The sequence below is a fragment of the Canis aureus genome, chromosome 32, assembly GCF_053574225.1.
Source record: "Canis aureus isolate CA01 chromosome 32, VMU_Caureus_v.1.0, whole genome shotgun sequence".
NCBI lineage: Eukaryota > Metazoa > Chordata > Mammalia > Carnivora > Canidae > Canis > Canis aureus.
Genome location: NC_135642.1, coordinates 36,168,687 through 36,187,666, shown reverse-complemented (window position 1 = coordinate 36,187,666; position 18,980 = coordinate 36,168,687). Strand labels below are relative to the sequence as shown.

Sequence of the window (18,980 nt, the reverse complement as noted above, 5' to 3'; positions counted from 1 at the left end):
GAGGGGCAGCTACAGTATATTTTAAGTGCCTTAGGAATTCAAATATGCAGCCCTGTCTGAGAACTACTGACATAAATGATAGTCATCTAGTTCTAACTTGTAAGAGTCTGTGCCTAATCCACGGGAGTAAATTAGGCATTTTGAAAGTGACATGAGCCCTGACAGACTTGCTTTCTCCCATTGCTAAATCACGTGTTGTTTGCAAGTCATCTCTCTGACTTACAAAGCTGGAGGAAAAAGACCAGACAGCTCAGAGTGTAGAGTCACCTAGAGGCAAAGGCAAAAATAGTGGGCACTGCCTTTCATCCATCCTTGGTGTCTAGTAGGGGCTAGTACTATGACAAAGTGGCCAGTGTTTACATAATCTGTCTTGAGATCTGAAAGAAATAATAATACAGCCTTTTATTTTTTTAAAATTCAGAGGCAGAGAGAGAGAGAGAGAGGCAGGCAGAGAGTCAGAGACACAGGCAGAGGGAGAAGCAGGCTCCATGCAGGGAGCCCGATGTGGGACTCGATCCCCGGTCTCCAGGATCACACCCCAGGCTGCAGGCAGCGCTAAACCGCTACACCACCGGGGCTGCCCTAATACAGCCTTTTAAAGTAGCTAACTGTGTAGGAGCATAATTGAGACCCAAGGTGTATCTGGGCCATTTGAGTTTTTCTTCTGTCTACCTCAAATCTCTCTCTGGTCTGTAATCTAAATCCAGTTTTGAATGTTAATTTCATGCACTAAAAAAATATTTATTGAGTACTTATTGTGTGCCAGGCATTATGCTGCACGCTTGGAATACATCAGTGAACAAAATGAACAAAAGTTTCTGTCCTTGTGGAGTTTTCATTCTGGTGGGAGGCAGTAGTCAATAGACAACACAATTAATAAATTACACAGTATGTTAAGAAGATGTTAAGTGATATAGAAAAAATAATAAAGCAGGTTTGGGATACTGAGATTGCTAGATAGACTGCATTATTAACTCGGGTGGTCAGGGTAGGTCTCCTTGAAAGCTTGAGATTTGAGGAAAGAGATGACGTACTTTGCCATGTGAATATTTGGGAGAAGAGCATAGCAGTCATAGGGAATAGCTACCACAAAGGCCCTAAGGGGAAAGCATGCCTGATGTGTTTGAAGTGTATTAAGGAACACACGGTGGCTGAGAGGAGAAGGTCAGAGAAAAGTGGAGGACCAGATTATTTAAGGCTTTGTAGGCCATCAGAGTAACTTTCACATTTAAAAAAAAAAAGATTTTATCTATTTGTTCATGAGAGATACAGAGAGGCAGAGACGCAGGAAGAGGAAAAGGCAGGCTCCCTGCAAGGAGTCCAATGTGGGACTTGGACAAACACAAAAATGTCATGCAGCCCTGTAAATAATTTAACGGTCAGAAAACAGCAGCCATGTCTCTGGAGAGCCTCCTTTGGCCTGGCACTATGCCTTTGGTCATTCAACCCTGGCCTCCGCCATCAATGGGTGAGTTCCATTGAATGAGGAGGTGGTGTAACTTACTCACCAGTGTCCTAGCCTCTTTTCTTTTCTCTCTTTTTCTTTTTCTTTTTCTTTTTCTTTTTCTTTTCTTTTCTGAAACACAGGGAGGCAGAGACATAGGCAGAGGGAGAAGGAAGCTCCATGCAGGGAGCCCAATGTGGGACTCGATCCCAGGACCCTGGGATCACACCCTGAGCCAAAGGCAAATGCTCAACCTATGAGCCACCCAGACATCCCGTAACTTTGACATTTCTTAAAGTCAACTAGGTAATCTTTAGGTCATTGAGTAGAAGAGTGATGTGATCTGACTTTAGGTCTGAAAGGATCCCTCTGGCTACTGGGTGGAGAATAAGTGATAGAGGTGAGGAGGAGCCAAGGAGATCTATTAGGAGACCATTGCAGTTCTCCAGGTGAGACATAGTGGTGGCCTGATCAGAGTTGTAGCAATGAAAGACCTAAGAACAGGTCAGATTCTAGATAGATTTTTAAGGTGGAGCTAGCATGATTTCCTGATGGGTTGGATGTGAGTTATGAGAGAAGGAGAGCAGTCAAGGACTCTGGGACCTGAGCAATCTGAAGGATGGGTGGCCATCGATTGCCATGAGGAAGCTGCAGATGAAGTTGACTTTGAGGGGCAGGGTGACATTTGCATAATTCAGCTTTGGATACATTAACCTTGAGTTGGCCACTAGACTTCCAAGTGGAGATGTCAAGCAGCCAGTTGGATAGATGTGTGGAGTGTCAAAAGAGAGGCATTTAAAACCATGAGCCTGGATGACATCTCCAAGGGGGAGTAAGTATAGTGAATAAAGTGGACCAAGGACTCAGCCCAGGATTTCCAACATGAGGAGAAAAGAAGGAACCAGCAAAAGAGACTGAGCAAGAATGACCAGCAAGGTAGGAAAGGCAAGAGAGTAGAGTCCTAGGATTAAGCAGAGTGTTCTTAAGATGGAGGGAATGGTAGCTATGCCAAATGCTGCTCATAGGTCAAGTAAGATGAGAACTGAGAATTGACCTTTGGATTTAGCAATGTCACCAGGGACCTTGAGGGAGAGCAGTTTTGGGGAAGTAGGTGTAAAAGAGATTGGGAGTGGGAAGCCTGGGTGGCTCAGCGGTTGAGTGCCTGCCTTTGGCCCAGGGAGTGATCCTGTGGTCCCGGGATCGAGTTCCACATTGGGCTCCCTGTATGGAGCCTGCTTCTCTCTGTGCTTGTGTCTCTGCCTCTCTGTCTGTGTCTATCATGTATAAATAAATAAAATCTTTAAAAAAAAAAGAGAGAGAGAGAGGAATTGGGAAGAGAGAAATTGGAGACGATGACTATCAACCTCTCTTGAAAATTTTGCAGAGAAATAGATGGAAGCTAGTGAAAAGAGCATGGCGCAGTCTTACCATGCTTTTAAGGTGAGAGCAAGAGCATGTCCACAGGCTGAAGGGAAAGTCCAGTAGAGAGAAAAAAAAAAAAAAAAGGAAAAAAAAAAAACAACCCCAAGACAAAACCTGATGAGGTAGGAGAGAGGGGAGAATCACTGGAATAGGTGAGGGGGTCGGCTCTATTGGAAAAGCAGAAGGATTGGCTTTGGACAGGAGAAGAAAAGTAGATCTGTAGAAAGAGGCAGGGAGGGAGTATGTGGGTGCGAATGTTGCTGGGTAGGGAGATTTGATATGGAAATCTATGGAAGTTTCTTGTGATTGCTTAAATTTTCTCAGTGAAGTTAGCCAACTGAGAGGGCAGAGGGAGGGGTAGTGTTAGGATTTCAGGTGAGAGAAGAAAATATGGATGTTCTCTAGAAGAGAGAGAGAGAAGGTGAATGTAGGGATGTAAATAAAGGAAGATTACCAGACAGCATGGAGGGGCCCACTAGAAATTTGGTATGGTAAATTTGAAGTGAAGCCAGGCAACTTTTGTGTCTGTGCGCCTGTGTGCTTTCCCCAGCTACCTTAAGCTGTCTGGGTGCATGCATAGAGTAATCAGTTGTGCTTTTTTTGGTAAAGATTTTATTTATTTATTCATGAGAGACACAGAGAGAGGCAGAGACATAGTCAGAGGGAGAAGCACGGTCCATGCAGGGAGCTCGAAGTGAGACTCAATTCTGGGACCCCGGGATCCCGCCCTGAGCTGAAGGCAGATGCTCAACCCCTGAGCCACCCAGGCGTCCCTATCAGTTGTGCTTTTACCAAGCAAGGGTATCACAGCAAGAGAAAGGCAAGGAATTAGACAGTATACATAAGATAGGAACTGTAATGATTGACCATGGAATTTAAACTGGGTAGAAAAGGGAAAGAGAAAATCAGTAGGGAGAGGGTCAGTGAAAAGGTGGTAATTTTGAGGTCCCGGTGGAGTTGGCGAATAGTGGGATTGAGGCACTGTGGGGAGGGAGTGTGCTGGAAAATTAGGTGGTGGTTAGAGAGTGTGGGATACATGAAATTGAGATTATGGAGGGGTTGTAGCTGTTAATGATAAGGTCTTAGTGCATGACGGGGAATATATGGCCAAAGTAGGGTAGAGGACAACATCAGTAAAAGAAATTAAATGAACTGAAAGATTGTTGAATCATCTCTATATCTGTTGAGCTTGCTAGGAATTCAGACAGAAGTAGTATTGGAGAAAATGACAATAATTAACATGAAGACATGAGGGGGGAGTATTGGAGGAGGGGCATCTGTTAGATGATGATAGCAAAGGCCTTAGACACTTGCCCTAGTCTTTGTGGAAATATCAGTAGGCTTTTATATTTGGGGAGATTTTAGGAGTAACTTAATCCATCGATTCTCAACTGAGATGCACTGCTGGTATGGGAGTGCATATCAAATGCTACACACTCCCTCTCAAGACACTTGCCTGGCTCCCAGTGATAATTACTTCAGTAAGCCAGTACTACTAGTTGTTTGATAAGAGGATTAAAAACTTTTAGGAACTTTTGAGCTAGTATCTTCTCTCCAGTATAGGAAAGGCTTTTATAGCATTCTTGCCAGATGATCCATCTTTTAACCAAATCTCATCTTTTTTGGTTAAATGCTTCAAGTAATAGGTACTTCAGTACTTTATGAAAATAGTCCTAGAAGCAGTTCATTGCATAGAGAAATCAAAGAATTCTTTTGTGAATTCTTAGCAGATAAAGTGTCTTTTTATGCTGGTAGTTTGGGGAAAGGATACTTGCTTTACTTTGTCATAAAAGTGAGCATAGTCATGACAGTTTTCTCTCTGGGTGATGATGTATTTTCTCTGCTTCTTGCTGTTACTGGCTTTCCTTTTGATCACTTTTCTTCCTAGCCGGTGAAGAAAGTTCCAACGGCATTGGAAAAAATCTAGCTCAGGGCTACTGAAGCAGTCAAGAGGATGGGAAGAATGGAGATTGTCTCTAGTAGTAAGTTTGGAAAAACCAAAGCTGAGAAGGGATTTAACTGGAATCTGTAGTAGTATAGAGTACATACGGACTTGATTCCCCAAATCCTAGATACTATAATTTAGGGACATTTCCTAAAGCTTAAGATGGCTTACCAATTACAAATAAAATGAAAGCATTATTGAACGTACAGGAGGTAGTTTATGGAGTTACACTAAGAGATGACCCAAGCAGAAAATAGATAAGTTCCATAAGGGGCTGCCGATGGATTCTCATGAACAGCGATTGTACCTAATTCAGGTGGGGAAGGTACTTTGCCTGAATTTGTATCCAAGACTCCAAGACTAGTATCTTGGAGAGCAATCATGTTTTTCTTCCTAGTGTTTTTCTATGCGGTATTTTTTCTATCAAGTCTTAGACCAGGTGGGTTGACTCATTGAATTTTGTAGAATTTAATAAAGGACATTATTTTATCTGGTATGATAGTGTATTTGGATTAGCCAGGTGAAGGCATTTAAGATGTAGAATCCCCATGCATACAGCTCGTGGGACATTTTCCTTTAACAGATCTTACACTTTTACAGGTGAGGCCTCAGAGAGGAGAGGTGACTTGGCCAAACTCACACAGTCAGTCAGTAGCTAAGGTAGGACCAGAAAACAGATCTCCTGACCAGGATTGTTGTTTTTCCATTACAGTATGTTGATTTATATTGTTGGCTGGTTAGAGAAATGAACACAGAGTAGTTAAATAATTTACCCAGGCTGCATAGGAAATATTGGCAGAGCCAGATGAGTTCATTCCCTATAGAGCCCCCTCAGCCTAGGTGTAGTGGGGGATTTTAACAAGGTTTTAAGAAGACAGACTGGAATTAGTGATCATATCTGAGATTTGGATTTTTTTTTTTTTTTTTTTTTTGCTTATTGCATTTAAAATAAACCCTTCCAAAAAAATCAAATAAATCCATTTAATTTAATTTTAGTGTTTTAAATTTTATGTTTTTATTGAAGTTTAGTTGACACACAGTGTTAATAGTTTTAGGTCTACAACATAGTGATTTAAGAAGTCTGTGCTTTATGCTGTGCTCACCACAGGTGTGGCTACTATCTGTCACCATGCAATGCTATTTATCACTGACTATATTATATTCTCTTTGCTGTAGCTAATATCCTCATAATTATTCATTCTATAACTAGAAGCCTGTACCTTCCACTCCTCTTCACCCATTTTCCCCATCCCTCGCACCATCAGTTTGTTCTCTATTTATAAGTCTGTTTTTCCTTTTTTTTTTTAAGATTCCAAATATAAGTTGAAATCATATTTGTCTTTTTCTTTCTGACTTGCTTCACTTAGCATAATACCGTCTAAATACATTCATGTTGTTACAAATGGTAAGATCCGGTTCTTTTTAATGGCTGAAAAGTATTCCATTGTGGATATACACTACCTCTTCTTTATCCATTCATCTATTGATGGACACTTGGGTTGCTTCCATATCTTGGCTATTATAAATAATGCTGCAGTAGACACAGGGGTGCATGTACCTTTTCGAATTAGTGCTTTTATATTCTTTGGGTTAGTACCCAGTAATGGAATTACTTAGATCATATAGTATTTTTATTTTTTATTTTTTGAGGACTCTCCATACTGTTTTCTACAGTGGCTGCACCGATTTATAGTCTCACCAACAATACACAAGGGTTCCCGTTTCTCCATATTCTAGCCAACACTTGTTTTTTATCTTTTTGATTCTAGCCATTCTCACAGGTATAAGGTGATATCTAATTGTGGTTTTGATTTGCATTTCTCTAATTAGTGCATTAGTGATATTGAGCATGTTTTCTTGTGTCTGTTGGCTTGCAAAAATGTCTTCCCATTTTAAATCAGATTTTTTTTTCGTGTTAAGTTGTATACATTACATATTTTGGATATTAACTCCCTATCAGGTTATTTGCAGATGTCTTCTTCCATAGTTGCCTTTTTTTTTTTTTTTTTTTTTTTTGGTTTTTTGTTCGTTTGCTTTACTGTGCAAAAGGTTTTTATTTTGGTGTAGTCTCAGTAGTTTATTTTTGATTATTTTCCCCCCTTGCCTGAGGAGACCCATCTGGAAAAATGTTACTAAGGCTAATGTCAAAGAGATTACTGCCTGTGTTTTCTTCTCAGAGTTTTAGGTCTCACATTTAGATCCTTAATCCATTTTGAGTTTATTTTTGTGTATGTTTGAGAAAATGGTCCAGTTTCATTCCTTTTTATGTAACTGTCCAGTTTTCCCAACACCATTTGTTGAAGAATCTGTCTTTTCCCCATTGTATATTTTTGCCTCCTTTGTTGCAGATTAATTGACTATGAGTCTGGCTCTATTTCTAAGCTCTCTATTCTGTTGATCCATATGTCTGTTTTTGTGCCAGTACCATATTGTTTTGATTACTATAGCTTTGTAGTGTATCTTGAAATCTGGGATTGTGATACCTACCTACGGCTTTGTTCTTTCTCAAAATTGCTTTGGATATTTAGGGCCTTTTGTGGGTGCATATAAATTTTAGGATTATTTTGTTCTAGTTCTGTCAAAAATACTGATGGTAATTTGATAAAGATTGCATTGAATCTATAGGTTGCTTTGGGTAGTATGGATATTTTAACAATATTCTTACAACCCATGAGCATGGAGTATCTTTCCATTTTTAGAAAGATATCTTTCCATTTCATTGTGTTGTCATTAATTTCTTTCATCAATGTTTTACAGTTTTCACCTTCTTGATTAAGTTTATTCCTAGGTTTTTTGTTTTTTTGGGGGCGGGGGTGCAGTTGTAAATATAATTATTTTTCTTAATGTCTGTTTTTGCTACTTGTTTTAGTATAGAGAAATGCAACCAATTTCTGTATATTAATTTTGTATCCTGGAACTGGATTCATTTATTACTTTTGATGGTTTTTTTTAGTAGAGTCTTCAGGGTTTTCTATGTATAGTATCATGTCATCTGCAAATAGTGATAGTTTAACTTCTTCCTTGCCAATTTGGATGCCTTTTGTTTCTTGTCTGTTTGCTGTGAGCAGAACTTCTAGTAGTATGTTGATTAAAAGTGGTGTGTATGGACATCCTTCTCTTGTTCCTATCTTAGAGGAAAAGCTCTCAGTTTTTCACCATTCAGTAGGATGTTAGCTGTGGGTTTTTCACATACAGCCTTTATTATTTTGAGGTATGTTCTCTATCCACTCTGTTGAGAGGTTTTTGTCATGAATTTTGTCAAGTGCTTTTTTCTCTGCATCTTATTGAGATGATCATATGATTTTTATTTTTCATTTAGTTAATGTGGTATGTATCAATCACATTGATTTGCAGATATTGAACTTGCATCCCTGGGATAAATCCCACTTGATCGTGGTAAATGATCCTTTTAATGTATTGTTGAATTCAGTTTGCTAATATTTTGCTGAGGATTTTTTTCATCTATATTCATCAGGGACTATGAAAGGCCAATGCCTTTAGTTCTCTATTTTTGTGTTGTCTTTGTCTGGTTTTGGTATCAGGGGAATGCTGGCTTTGTAGAATGTATTCTGTATTCAGAAGCTTTCCTTCTTCTGTTTTTTGGAATGGTTTGAGGAGAATAGGTATTAACTCTTCTTTAAATATTTGGTAGAACTCACTTGTCAATCCTGGATTTGGTTGGGAGTTTTTTGATTACCAATTCAGTTTCATTACTAGTAATTAGTTTGTTGAAATTTTCAATTTCTTCCTGATTCAGTTTTGGAAGACTGTATATTTCCAGTTCTTCTAGCTTGTCCAAGTTGTTGGTATATAATTTTTCATAGTAGTCTTTTAACAATCCTTTACATTTCTGTGGTGTTAGTTGCTATTTCCCCTTTCATTTCTGATTTTATTTATATGGATCTCCTGTCTCTTTTTTTAGTAAGTCTGGCTTAACAGTTTTTTATCTTTTCAAAGAACCACTGTTGGTTTCATTGATTTTTTTTCTATTGTTTTTTTGGCTCTCAATTCATTTATTCCTGCACTAATCTTTATTATTTCCTGCCTTCTCCTACCCTTGGGCTTAGTTCTCTTTTTCCTAGTTCGCTTAGTTGTAATGTTATATTCTATATTTGAGATTTTTCTTATTTCTTAAGGTAGGCCTGTATTGCTATAATTTTTTCTAAGGAAAATTTGCTTAGGGGGATGTTTTTGCTGCATCCCAAAGATTTTGGACCATTGTGTTTTCATTTTCATTTGTCTCTATGTATATTTTAATTTCCTCTTTGATTTCTTAATTGACCCTTTCTTTGGTTGTTTAGTAACATGTTTTTTTAGCCTCCTCGTGCTTGCGCTTTTTCCCCAGTGTTTTTTTTTTCTTTCTTGTAATTGATTTCTAGTTGCATATTGTCATGATCAGAAAAGATACATGGCATGATTTCAATCATAAGTTTATTGAGACTTGTTTTGTTACCCAACATAGGATCTATCCTAGAGGATGTTCCATGTGTACTTGAAAAGAATGTATATTCTGTCATTTTTGGATGGGGTGTTCTGTATATACCTGTTAAATCCATCTGGTCTAATGTGTCTTTATTGATTTTTCTGCATGGATGATCTGGCTGATGTAACTGGGGTGCTAAAGTCCCCCACTATTATTGTAGTACTGTCACTTTCTTCCTTTATGTTTGTTAATATTTGCTTTATGTATTTAGGTACTCCAATATTGGGTGCATAGATATTTACAATTGTTATATTCTCTTGTTGGATTTAAAATAAATCCCTTTTAAAAGGCTGTCTGAAATGGTGTTGATACTACCTCTATTATGCTGTTCTGACTTAATCCAAAGTATAGGTAAAAGCTGCAGATAGTGTAATAAATACTTATATATTACTTTTGAGTGAAAGATAGTTTATTTTAAATTATTTAGTGTCACAAGAGATTATTCTTTTCAATTTGAGTGAAAACTTATGTAAACAGAAGGTACTCAGTTAATGTGTTTTTGTTACTTAATTTCATATTGTAAAAGCAAACAGGTAAAATTATACTGCTGAAATTGTAGGCAAATTATTATCTGAGAAAGAGGTTTGAAAATCTCCCTAGTATGAGACATAACTTTTGGGTTATTTTATAATAACCTAGTTTTATATTCTTGGTTCTACCAGTGTCTTGTTTCATAAAGTAAGGTATGCATTCATAATGCATAGAGTGGAAGGTGTGACTTCCAATGCTCCAAGAAATGAAATGGTTAGGACTGCCTTTACATTTGGGCTCTGCTTTTTCAGATCTCTGTGTCCACATCAGTTTGCTCACTGCCTTGCCTCCCATTTCTTGGCTATGGCTCAAGAAAAGAGATGTGGGTACAACCTCAGCTGTCTACTTGAGTTACCCTCAGCCCCTGTCAAAGCTGAGCTCATGGCTGTGGGGGCCTAACATTTGGGCCTATCATTTATAGTTTGATAATATCCCCTTTATGAACATCAGGAAAGGAGAACTGGGTAGCCCAGGTGGCTCAGCAGTTTAGTGCTGCCTTCAGCCCAGGGCCTGATCCTGGAGACCCAGGATCGAGTCCCACGTCAGGCTCCCTGCACGGAGCCTGCTTCTCCCTCTGCCTCTGTCTCTGCCTCTCTCTCTCTGTGTCTCTCATGAATAAATAAATAAAATCTTAAAAAAAAAAAAAATAAGGAGAACTGGAGGATCAGTACTTTTTGCCAAATATGTCTGACATTCTTCCTCACCTGGGTAGCTCAGTCTATTAAGCATCTGACTCTTGGTTTCAGCTCTGATCATGATCTCAGTGTTGTGAGATTGAGCCCAATGTTGTCTGCTTGAGATTCTCTCTCTACTCCTCCTCTCTGTCTCTCTCTCTCAAATAAAATAAATAAATAAATAAAATCTTTATAAAAAAAGTAGACCCCTCTTACTCCTTTTCTGGTCTCCAGTGAGGTTGCTTTTTTTTTTTGTCTGGTACATCATAAGAGTTGGTTGCAGAGTACTTTGTTATCACTGGAAGAGCTAGGTATCATAGTACTGTGCCTGGAACTTGGGAGGCACTTGGTAAATAAGACTTGGTTTTAAGGGCAGGGAAAAGAAGATGGTTAATAGATGCCTGATGAGTTGTTTTGTTTTTCAGATGAAGTTGTCACTTGTTTCATATAAGAAGGTAGCATTATACACATTGTCCTTGTTTGAACTTTCAGTTTAGTGTTACTCGGAGGTCCCCATCCCAGGCTTTGTCATCTGAGCACTGATGAGGGCCATGTAGGGTTTAGTCTGTACTTGAGGCTCTTGGGTGTTCAGTGGGTCTTTTTACTACAAATACCACCACTGAGTGAAGGGCAAGGAAGGGAGATTTTATGATCTTTCACTGTTACTAATCAGTAAAGGAGGGATTACACTGAACAAATATTGCAGAGTTGTGACTTTGATCCCACAGTGGCAAACAATAATTGTAGAGATTGGACTTCAAAAGCCCTGAGAATTTACTTTCAGTTTATCTGTTATAGTTTAATCTCTAATGATAAAGATGGGTAAGGATTGAGTGAAATTTTAATAGTGGAAACATTCCTTCATTTGATAGTTTTCTATGTTCCCATTATAAATGAAAAAAATTAGTCATCTATTAATGTATGTTCCCCTGAATTTACTTGGTGACAAGATACCAAAGTAGAAATCCCAGAATCTAGTTTAAGGAATGAATTGCAACTGATATATAGAGCAGTGGCAAGAAATAAGTACCAAAAACACAAGATTAATCTGGCTGCCTGTTTTCTGCCCTACTCTCCTGAGAAAGTAGATGGCTAATGCCTTTAGTATGATTTTTTTATAGAGAGAGTAAAAATAAATAATGATTAAATTTAATGTCAACAGAAAATAAAACATCAAATTTATGAGAGGAAAAATGGTTAATGAAGAGGATTCTAGTGGAGTCTTTATCTGCCTTGCTCATCTGTGTCTCTTGATCCCAGTTTCCCTCTAGGATAGTATAGAATTATACCAGCATCACATTCTATGGAACCATGTTCCTTGAGTCAGACTGAGTTGTTCTTTTTATCCCATGCCTAATATTGTGGAATTTTTGAAGGAATGATTTGAATAATCTCTTAGGGCTTGTCTATGAATGTTGTGGTCAAAAATAAAATAAGTAGATCTCTATTCATGTGAGTGTATATGTGCATGCCTTTGTGTTGAAGGCATCACTTGGAAGAAATTGTGTCTTACAACAATGTAAGAGAACAGGGAAAGTGGGAATTGTGAACAGTTAGAGAAGATGGAAGGGAATAAATGAGTCCAGTGATTAGGCTTTATTTAAAAAAAAAAAATCACCCTCTAAATTGTCCTTAAGCAAATGAATGGTGGGAGGTCTCTTCAGGTTGTTATCCTGGAGGCAGGGCCTCCTTCTGCAGCCACTTGCAAAACATTTTTGATAGTTTTCCTATCAAAACATGATAGTTTTGATAAACATTTGATAAACATTTTGATAGTTTTGATAAACATTTGATAAACATTTTGATAGTTTTCAGAGCTGGTTATAAACCACATAAGAAGTCATCTTTTTCACTCTGGTAGCATCTTGTTTCCTTGCTCTTGTTATTCCTCACACTTAGTTCTGAATGATTTTTGATTCGATTCAAAACATTCCTTTGAGGATTTTTTAAGAGTGTGCTTCAGGCTGTAGATACAACTCTACAGTGGAGCCATTATTGGAATTAGTGTAAAGCTTTCCTTTACGACTTTGGGAAAGACAGGACTCATTCTTCTGTTTAGTTTAGTTTATTAAGAATTTGTGCGTGTACGTGCACAGAAAAGAAAAAGACCAGGAGGACTTATGCCAAAGTATTGATTGGCATCTCTCATGATTTCATTTTTTTCTTTATACTTTTCTGTTTTCCAAATTTTCTACAATGAACATTTCATTTACAATCAAGAAAAAGGGAAAAAGCAGAGCCTGGCTACTTTGTGGTCCTGTTCATTTTATCTTTAAGCATTGGCAGAAACCATTCTTGACTTGTGAGCAGGTGTCCCAGGTATCAGAGGGTGAGCACAGATTCACTCTCGTGGGTTCAAAACAAGTGATACCACCAGCCACAGTGCATCAAAGTTTTGTCTTTTCAAGCATTAGTTTCTTAGAACAAATCAGTTCTTTTAATTCTTTTTGATTTCAAAAATGTCCATTTCAGTATGTCAGGCAGAATGGAATATGTTAAATAAGTATAGGCTTATTTCCCAAATACTAGTGAAATCATTTCTGATGGAATACTTGCTTAAAATAAATTTTTATGCAGATTGTTTGGTGTGATCTAAAAATACCATTCAAAAAATAGGCACAGCTTCTCTATGTAAGTTGAACTATCTTAGTTGTGGTGTAATTTGGTCATGGTATCATATGGTGGAAAGTAAAATATTCTATGGGGAGAGAAAGAGGATATAAAGAAAACTTAAAATATGGGGAACAGTTGAACTTCTTAAGATGATGCCAAATGATTGCTTTCAAGAAATAAAAGCAGAATATAATACAGAAAATATTTAACAGGTCATTTAAGACACTTTAGGGGTGTGGCCATGGAAATTCTTAATATTGTAGCCATGTGTATACATTTGAAGTAAACACTTCTCTGTTTAGTGTTTTATGCTTGCAGCCTCTGTCTGAGTCATATACAGCTGTCAGCAGATTTTTCAGCATCCTTTGTATATTTAGCGCTATGCTGAAATTTCCCTTTTAGCCCAGGTTTTCAGTTGTCCAAGTATTTCATGTAATACAAGTCATAATTACTTGTGTGGAGTACATTTTATGTTTCTATAATAATACCATGCTTTTAGATCTATGAAGAGGTATCCAAACAATGTCATATATATGAAATGTTCTGGAAACTTCTTATAAAAAATATATAAGTAGAAGCTCCTCCCCAAGGCACTTCAAATCTTTATTTTAGAGGCTATAACTTTGTTTCTGACACTTCTGGAAGAATTCTGTGCTAATGACCAGCACCACTAGATTTTTTTTTTTTTTTTTTTAATGATACCATACTTTTTAAAATCTAGTATTCCACAGGTGCTATGTTAGTAATCTGGAATTGAATTAGATGTTTTTAGGACTAGAGTTTAATATACTTACTGTGTGCTCCAGAATGATTTATTTTATACCACTTAACAACTTTTCCTTTTCTGAAACTCAGAAGCTCCAGAAGAATCAGTTCAGTAGATGGGTTAATTTAGCCCTTCCAGATTAATCTAGTATTTTGTGGCACCATTAAACCAGAGATGCTAGAGCCAGTTTCACCAATTACCTGCTAAAGGAATAAATTCTTATCAGGGATGGTGTTTCCATGCCCTGAGTCCTGGGGAGAAAAATCTGGCAAACAAGGAAAGTTTTATGTAGTCCTTTCCTATGAGAAAAATAGTTTAACAGTGGGTGCACATGGGCAGAATTTTGCTAAACACGTTTTCAACCAGGCAGGATTGAGAGTTTCCTTAAAACCGTAGGTGTATAAAATATCATCCAAGTTTTTTTGAGCAACATGAATATGCGAGCAATCTGCTTTGGATGAACAAAAATGAGTTGTTTTTCTAATCATGAAAATTGATGTTTCTAACCTTAAAATATAAGCAGTGTACCATAGTGGACTGTCAGTTTGATTTCTTTTCTCTGTTGTTTATAAGAAAATTCTGAGCAAAAATCCTTCCAGCTTATTATAATTAGCCTGATACCTGATTATAAACTTGTAGTCATCTGTGAACCTTAAAAGGATTAGGAAATTTAAGGTTCTTGTTTTTCTTTTTAGTAATTAAAAAAAAAACTCAGCTGATTCAAAGTTACTATAAGAGGCTAAAGAGTGCCTCTTCATAAAATCACAAGCTTCTAGAACAGAAAGGACCTTAACAACCACGAATAGCATTCCTCTTATTTTACAGAGCAAAAAATTGAGATGCAGAAAGATTGATTAATTGCCCCGAGGTCACACTGTAGGCCCAGCCAGGAGTGAAATCCAGGGTTTCTGACTGGTAGCTCAGTTCTCTTCCCATTATTCAGATTTTTTCATCATCATATCCATTATTAAAAGTGGGGCATTCTTTTTTGTGATAAAATACACATGGCATATAATCATTATATTAAAAAAAATCTTTCAGTAGGTAAACACGTGAACATGAAACAAAAATCAGAAGGCACGCAAGGGTTCATGGTCTGCAGTGCTGAGTCTAGCTCCCTAACTCCTGTCCATCCCAGACACCCTCCTTGGAAGCAGTCACTATAAAAAATGAGGGATTTTAAATAGGTTGTTTTGATCTAATCACTTGCCTAAACTGACACAATATTGCATTATTCTTCAGGGATTGCAGCTTGGCCTGCCAAGTTTAGGTAATGCCCCACAGAGGAAAAACATAAGCTGTGAAATTGGAATATGGAGAGATTTGTGATTTGGATTTTGAAAATTACCCCAAGCCCCGTGTATTTCCAGTAATAGAAGTGAAAGGTCTCTTACAGCAATTCTCTGTTACTTGGATAATGCCTTTTGTACGAAGAGTCTCAAGTATACTATAGGAACTTTCACAACATCGAAAATCCCTGTCAGAGTATTGTATTGTATACATCTGCTTTGAAATCTATAGCACATTGACCAAAAAAGAAGGAATTATGCTGATGTTTAAATAAACCTCGTATAGCCATGGATGTGAGACACCACGTGGCTCTACTTCTCTTGACCTCTGAGCCTCCACTGATGACACCTTAGTGCTTGGTGTCAAGCACTTGATGGGGCACACCCAAGCATTTGGCCTAGAACGTTCCTGGCAGAGTGAGCAAGTTGGATGAGGAGGTGAAAGGGGATGCAGGAGTATGTGGGCACCATAGGCCCTGCTGCCACCGTTGGGGTATGGCGTGAGAAAAGCAGCAGGTTCTTGGTGCCACCCAGCACCTTGGTAACCTTAAAAACAGCTACTGGGTTGCTCGTGTGTGCAGCTGCTCATGTGGTGAGAGGTGAGGTGAGGCTGGAGAAAGCTGTGGGCCTCTGCCTGGCATGCCACGGTCAGGCCTCCGGTCTGGTGTAGAAGACAAATCTCTAAGGAAGGAGGAGGACAGAGGCCGCGAGTGTTTCTCTTTCCTCAAAACCTCTGTGTGACTCTGGTGATTTAAAGAGCTGAGAATAGGTTCAGGGAAGAGGGAGAGAGGAAAGACAAGGGGAAGGAAGTTCTTTTTGAGAGAGAAATTCTTTGACTTGTATACCATTAGACTCTTGGATTGTGGGTTTCACATTCTACTCTAAGGTGGTGGTTTTTTCCCCCCAAAACTTCCTTGATCCTAAGATTCTCCTGGAATACTTGCTAAAAGTTCAGCTTCTGGGGCATCTGGCTGGCTCAGTCGGAAGAGCATGCCTCTCTCTTTTCTTTTTCTCCAACTAATATCATCTTAAATGAAGTTAAAAGTGTTTTCTTTTCTTTTAAATTGTTTATTTAAATTCAGTTCAATTAACATATACTGCATTATTAGTTTCAGAGGTAGAATTTAGTGATTCATCAGTTGCATATAACACTGATGCTCATACCATCAAGTGCCCTCCTTAATGCCCATCACCCAGTTACCACATCCACCCACCCATTTTCGCTCCATCAACCCTGTTATTTCCTATGATTAAGAGTCTCTTATGTTTGCCTCCTTCTGTTTTTATCTTATTTTTCCTTCCCTTCCCCTATGATCCTCTGTTTTGTTTCTTAAATGCCACATATGAGTGAAATCTATGGTATTTGTCTTTCTCTGACTGACTTCACTTAGCGTAATACTCTCTAGTTCCATCCACATCATTGCAAAAAGATTTCATTCTTTTTGATGGCTGAGTAATACTCCATTTTGTAGATATACCACATCTTTATCCATTCATCCATCAGAGGACATCTGGGCCCTTTCCATATTTTGGCTGTTGTAGACATTGCTGCTATAAACATTGGCGTGCAGGTGCCCTTTTGAATCACTATGTTTGTATCCTTTGGATAAATACCTGGTAGTGCAATTGCTGGGTCATAGGGTAGTTCTATTTTTCACTTTTTGAGGAACCTCCATACTATTTTCCAGAGTGCTTTCTAGGTACATTCCCCACCAACAGTGTAAGAAGTTTCCCTGTTCTCCTCATTCTTCCTAACATCTGTTTTTTTCCTGACTTGTTAATTTTAGCTCTTCTGACCAGTGTGAAGTGGTATCTCATTGTGGTTTTGAAACGTATTTCCCTGATGCTGAGTGATGTTGAGCATCTTTTCATGTGACTGTTGGCCATTTGTATGTCATCTTTGGGGAAATGTCTGTTCATGTCTTCTGCCCATTTCTTGACTGGATTATTTTTTGGGTGTTGAGTTTGAGAAGTTCTTTATAGATTTTGGATACTAGCTCTTTATCTGATATGTCATTTGCAAATACCTTCTCCCGTTCTGTTGATTGCCTTTTAGTTTTGTGGACTGTTTCTTTTGCTGTGCGGAAGCTGATCTTTTTTTTTTTTTTTTTTTTTTTAAGATTTTATTTTACTTATTCATGAGAAACAGAGAGAGAGAGGTAGAGACACAGGCGGAGGGAGAGGCAGGTTCCCTTTAGGGCACCTGATGCGGGACTTGATCCCAGGACCCTGGGATCATGACCTGAGCCAGAGGCGGATGCTCAACCACTGAGCCACCCCAGTCATTGCCCCTGTGTGAAAGTTTATCTTGATGAAGTTCTGATAGTTGTTCATATTTGCTTTTGTTTGCCTTGCCTTTGGAAATGTGTCTAGCAAGAAGTTGCTGTGACTGAGGTCATAGAGATTGCGGTCTGTGTTCTCTAGGATTTTAATTAGTTTATTTTTTTTTTAAATTTTTATTTATTTATGATAGGCACACAGTGAGAGAGAGAGAGGCAGAGACACAGGCAGAGGGAGAAGCAGGCTCCATGCACCGGGAGCCTGACGTGGGATTTGATCCTGGGTCTCCAGGATCGCACCCTGGGCCAAAGGCAGGCGCTAAACCGCTGCGCCACCCAAGGATCCCTGTTCTCTAGGATTTTGATGGGTTCCTGCCTCACTTTTAGGTCTTTCATCCATTTTGAGTCTATTTTTGTGGATAGTGTAGGAGAGTGGTCCAGTTTTGTTCTTCTGCATGTGGCTGTCCAATTTTCCCAACACTGTTTGTTGAAGAGACTGTCTTTTTTCCATTGGATATTCTTTCCTGCTTTGTCAAAGATTAGAGAGTTGAGGGTCCATTTCTGGGTTCTCTGTTTTGTTCCATTGATCTTATGTGTCTATTTTTGTGCCAGTACCATACTGCCTTAATGATCATAGCTTTGTAATACAGCTTGAAGTCTGGAATTGTGATGCCTCCAGCTTTGGTTTTCTTTTCCAACATTACTTTGGCTATTTGGGGTCTTTTCTGGTTCCACGCAAATTTTAGGATTGTTTATGCCAGCTCTGTGAAAAATGCTGATGGTATTTTGATAGGCATTGCATTGAATGTATAGATTGCTTTGGATAGCATAGACATTTTAACAATATTCTTCCAATCCATGAACATGGAATGTTTTTCCATTTCTTTGTGTCTTCCACAATTTCTTTCATGAGTATTTTATAGTTTTAAGAGTACAGATCCTTTACTACTTTGGTTAGATTTATTCCTAGCTATCTTATGGTTTTTGGTGCAGTTGTAAATGGGATCGATTCCTTGATTTCCCTTTCTGCTGCTTCATTGTTAGTGTACAGAAATGCAGCTGACTTCTGTGCGTTTTTATATCCTGTGGCTTTGCTGAATTCCTGTGTCAGTTCTAGCAATTTTTTGGTGGAGTCTTTCAGTTTTTCTACATAGAGTGTCATGTCTGCGAAGAGTGAAAGTTTGACTTCTTCTTTGCTGATTTGGATGCCTTTTATTTATTTCTTTTTTTTTTTTTTATTTCTTTTTGTTTGATGAGCATGCCACTCTTGATCTCAGGCTTGTGAATTTGAGCCTCACATTGGGCGTAGAGATTACTAAAAATGAATAAATCAACTTGAGAAAAAATAAAAGTTCAGCTTCCTTGGCATCTGCCCCAGAGGTTGTGCCTCAGTAAGGTCTGAAGTAGGGTCCTTGAATACCTGGGTAGTTTGCATAGATGTTCCAGGTAATTTTGAGGAATGCAGTGATCAGGGCTGGTGTGTACTGTCATCAGTTCTAGATGTGCTGCTCCAGATTTGCCCTCCATTGTAAGT

At 38.4% G+C, this 18,980-nt stretch overlaps 1 protein-coding gene across 2 annotated transcripts in view; it reads left to right on the top strand.

Moving 5' to 3' along the window:
- The window catches only part of AAGAB (alpha and gamma adaptin binding protein), a 52,774-nt gene that overhangs the window by 25,197 nt on the left and 8,597 nt on the right, over positions 1-18,980 (top strand). The gene's annotated exons all lie outside the window — the stretch shown is intronic.